This window comes from Lactuca sativa, chromosome 8 (genome assembly GCF_002870075.4).
Source record: "Lactuca sativa cultivar Salinas chromosome 8, Lsat_Salinas_v11, whole genome shotgun sequence".
Taxonomy (NCBI): domain Eukaryota; kingdom Viridiplantae; phylum Streptophyta; class Magnoliopsida; order Asterales; family Asteraceae; genus Lactuca; species Lactuca sativa.
The window spans coordinates 24,653,365-24,658,523 of NC_056630.2; positions in this window are offsets into that span (position 1 = coordinate 24,653,365).

The following is a 5,159-nucleotide window of genomic DNA, read 5'->3' on the forward strand; positions in this document are numbered from 1 at the left end:
GTTCAACATTTTGTTCGGCCGCCAGGGCGAGACAGAGTCTACAGCAGGGCTGTAGGGGTTTTGTGGCATATGTGATGGATGCGAGGGTTGATTTAGAGAGACCGAAGTCAGTTGATGAGGTCCCGATAGTGCGTGAGTTTCCGAAATTGTTTCCAGAGGAGTTGTCGGGTGTGCCTCCGGAGAGACAGGTAAAGTCCGGTATTGAGTTGATTCCGGGAGCTGCGCCCATCGCCAAGGCGCCTTATCGCCTTGCGCCTCCGGAGATGCACGAGTTATCCTCGCAGCTTCAGGATCTGCTAGGGAAGGGGTTTATCAGGCCGAGCAGTTCGACATGGGGAGCGCCTATCCTTTTTGTCAAGAAGAAGGATGGCTCGCTCCGGATGTGCATCGATTATCATGAGCTGAATAAGCTAACGGTCAAGAACCGTTACCCGTTGCCAAGGATCGATGATTTGTTTGATCAGTTGCAGGAAGCATCTTGGTTCTCCAAGATCGATTTGAGGTCTAGGTATCATCAAGTGAGGGTGCGGGAGGAGGACGTCCAGAAGACAGCCTTCCGGACTCGTTATGGGCATTACGAGTTTGTGGTGATGCCTTTCGGACTCACCAACGCACCGGTGGTGTTCATGGATCTCATGAACAGGGTGTGCAGACCGATGTTGGATCGCTCAGTGATCGTATTCATCGACGACATTTTGGTGTATTCGAGATCCAGAGAGCAGCATAAGGAGCATTTGAGGGAGATCCTCTGAGTTATGAGATCGGAGAGGCTTTATGCCAAGTTCTCCAAATATGAGTTCTGGTTACGAGAGGTTCAGTTTCTAGGACACCTCGTTAACCAGAATGGGATATTGGTCGATCCGGCCAAGATCGAGGCGATCATGAGGTGGGAGGTGCCGAGATCACCCACCGAGATCAGGAGTTTTCTGGGTTTGGCCGGCTATTATCGGAGATTTATTAAGGATTTCTCCAAGATCGTTGTACCACTCACCAAGTTGACCCGGAAGGGTGTTGCGTTTTCTTGGGGTCCGGAGCAACAGACCTCATTCGAGACACTTCGCCAGAAATTATGCGAAGCCCCAGTGTTAGCCCTTCTGGAGGGGATGGAGGATTTTGTGGTATATTGTGATGCAACGATATCCGGGTTGGGTGCGGTGCTCATGTAGTGGGGGCATGTGATTGCGTATGCATTGAGGCAGCTTAAGCCTCATGAGTCGAGATATCCCACTCATGATCTGGAGCTGGGAGTGGTGGTATTGGCTCTCAAGATCTGGCGACATTATCTGTTTGGGGTTCGATGTACGATATACACGGACCACAAGAGCTTGAAGTACATGATGGATCAGCCCAACCTGAATATGCGCCAGAGGAGGTGGTTGGACGTGGTCAAGGATTATGATTGTGAGATCCTATACCACCCGGGCAAGGCTAATGTGGTAGCCGATGCATTGAGCTGTAGGGCGGAGGGCGCCCCAATTCGAGATGTTTGTTTGAGATTGTCAGTGATGACCCCGGTGCTGGATGCTATTCGTGGGGCCCAGGTTGAGGCTGTGAAACCAGAGAGCCATAAGAGGGAGCGAGTTTTCGGGTTGGTATCGGAATTTGTTACCGATAGCCGGGGGCTTATGGCATTTTAGGGTCGGATTTGGGTACCGTCCATGGGCGAAACGCGTACCATTTTGATGGAAGAGGCTCATCGATCGAAATTCGCGATCCATCCCGGGGCCACTAAGATGTATTTGGACCTAAAAAAAGATTATTGGTGGCCCTGTATGAAACGGGATGTCGCATGGTTTGTAGAGAGGTGCTTGACATGTCGCAGAGTGAAGGCCGAGCACCAGCATCCACATGGAAAGCTGCAGCCATTAGAGATTCCTGAATGGAAATGGGAATAGATTACCATGGATTTCATCACCAAATTGCCGAGGACCGCGAGGGGTGTTGATGCGATTTGGGTGATTGTGGACAGATTGACGAAGAGTGCTCACTTCCTGGCCTTCAGTGAGAGCTCTTCCGCGGAGAGGTTGGCAGAGATGTACGTGAGAGAGGTGGCATCGCGGCATGGAGTGCCGATCTCGATTGTCTCAGATCGAGATGTACGTTTCATTTCCAGATTCTGGAAGAAGTTTCATGAGGAATTGGATTCGAAACTGCATTTTAGTACCGCATACCACCAGCAGACTGATGGGTAGAGTGAGCGGACGATTCAGACGCTCGAGGACATGCTCCGGGCATGTGTGTTGGATTTTGGCGGGAGTTGGGACACGTATTTTCCCTTGGCGGAGTTTTCTTATAAAAACAGCCATAATTCGAGCATTGGCATGCCGCCATTTGAGCTGTTGTATAGGAGGAGGTGTCGAACCCCTATTTGCTGGGGAGAAGTAGGGCATCGTGTGATGGGCAGCACCGAGATTGTGCTTCAGACGACAGAGTAGATCCAGCAGGTAAGGCAGAGGTTGTTGACCGCTCAGAGTCGTTAGAAGAGTTATGCAGATAGACGCCGGTCCGAGCTCGAATTTCAGGTCGGCGACTTCATGCTCCTGAAGGTCTCTCCTTGGAAAGGAGTGATCCGATTCAGGAAGAGGGACAAGTTGGGGCCCCGATATATTGGTCCTTTCAGGGTGATCGCTAGGGTAGACAAGGTAGCCTATCGTTTGGAGTTGCCAGCAGAGTTGGGTCAGATTCATGACACTTTCCACGTATCGCAGTTGCGAAAGTGTATAGCCGACGAGTCGACAGTGGTGCCATTAGAAGATATTCGGGTGGATGCGAGCCTGAATTATGCGGAGAGACCAGTGGCGATCAGGGATCGGAAGATCAAGGTTCTGAGGAACAAGGAAGTGCCTCTGGTGCAGGTCCAGTGGCAACATCGGAAAGGGTCAGAGTTGACTTGGGAACCGGAGCGTGAGATGCGGGAGCAGCATCCGGAGTTGTTTGCAGAGTGAGACTTCGAGGGCGAAGTCTGGTTCTAGTGGGGGAGAATTGTAACACCCGGATTCCCAGGTATGATATTTGTTCCTTTATTTTTGGGTTTTATGGGGGAACTCGGCGAGTTGGCGTCTAGACTCGCCGAGTAAGGTCGCGGATTAGTATGCGAGTTCACAGCTGGACTCGGCGAGTTCATGAGTGGAATCGGCGAGTCCACGCTGTTTAATGAAACCCTAATTTCCAGGGTTTGAGACCTATTTAAAGGGCCTTATGGCCGTCATTTGCGGCCACCAACCCCCATAGAGAAACCCTAAAGAGGTCTAGAGCGTTTGTGAGGAAAGGAGAGGCAATCTTGAGCTTTTGTGGGTGTTTTTGCAAGAAGGAAGTGTTCAAGGAAAGAGGAGGATGAAGGAGGTGCGATTGTGGTGGTTTTTGAGCTCTTTGAGCTTGTGTAACGACCCAATTTTCACGTCCAAAAATTTCGTTTGTAAAACATTACCTTGAAAGCATTAATGATTAAAACATTGTTTAATTAAACCATTTCACATCGAAAACCCAGTTTGAAATCCACAACATGTAAACAATCAAAACATCAAAGTATCAATCCCAGAATAAACTCATAACTACGGAAACAAGAGAGTGTGTGTGTGTGTGTGACATGCTGCTACCACGCCGGCTCCTTTCCCCTAGCTGAGGAGGTACCTGAAACCAAAACTAAAAAACGTAAGCACAAAGCTTAGTGAGTTCCCCCATCGTACCACATACCATACGAACACATAACATACATACTGCCAGGCTATTCTGGGGTGCCTGTCTACCCGGTACGGCCATTCTGGGGTGCCGACTACCCGTGCGACCATTCTGGGATGCCGTCCTACCCGTGTCAAGCCATTCTGGGGCGCTGACCTACCCATGTCGAGCCATTCTGGGGTGTTGACTACCCTTCGGTCCTAACAACCGAACCTCAGGGACTATTTCACCCCCTACTACTACTATCACATTTACACATAACCTAAACATATTATCAGACATATCTGGGGTGCCTGAACTACCCTTCGGTCCTAACAATTGAACCCGGGGACTAGTCCCCTCCTACTACCTCTATCGCATAACCATAACAAGCCAGCATGCAACACATCATCACATACTGTCAGACGTATCTGGGGTGTCTGACTACCCTTCGGTCATAACAACCGAACTCTACTACTTTCACATACAACATATCATGCTAGCACATAACATATCAGGTAGTAGCAATCCTAGATGATATCACAAAGACAATCATCTATCATACGAACCCTACTGGTGGGCCGGCATTGTGGCCGTAGACCCACCGCTACTGGAAGGTAACTCACCTCGAAGTAGCTGCTGATCTGATCGGGAACTGACTGTCTACTGCTGCTGCTGCTGCTCCGGAAATCCTCCGGCTGCAACTCCCACAACATACTCAATCAATCACTGCTAACTGACCTTTGGGTAAAATGACCATTTTACCCCTGATCATGTCATAAGTCAAAGTCAGAGTCAACTTTCAGTTGACCCGACTCGCCGAGTTGGCTCTCCAACTCGCCGAGTTGGCTCTCCAACTCGCCGAGTCCCTATCCAATCGATTGTCCTGGATCCCGTCCCTACTCGTTGAGTTAGGCGTTGACTCGACGAGTTCTTCTTCTAAACTGAGGTTCAAGTCCTTCATCTTACTCGCCGAGTTCATCTTCATCCAAAGAACACTTTATGCTGTGACTCGCCGAGTTGTATGAACAACTCGCCGAGTCTGTTCTTGATCTAAGGAGATTGCCTTGAACTGGCTGAGTCAGGGCATGGACTCGCCGAGTTCCTCCATGGATGAGTTTGGCTTCCAACTCACTGAGTCACACCCTGTGACTCACTACTCGCACTCGACACAACGAAAAGGGGACAACTCGGAGACTCGCGAGCAGACTCGCCGAGTCGTATGAACAACTCGCCGAGTCATCGCCATGCAATCACTATATACGCGATTTTGCTCGATTCCAGTCTATGCCATTCACAGATCTGGGTTCCTAGAACATGAATGACACGTAAAGTTTTCAACTTTACTTGTAGATACTCACCAATGAGGGATTTAGGGCTCAAAATGCCTCAAAAGGGTAGATCTAGGGTGAACAAGCAACATGGGTTCATAAAGGTAACGGATCTGAGCTCCTAGAGCTCAATCTTGCCTAGATCTAAAGGCCAATCAACTTATTACGACT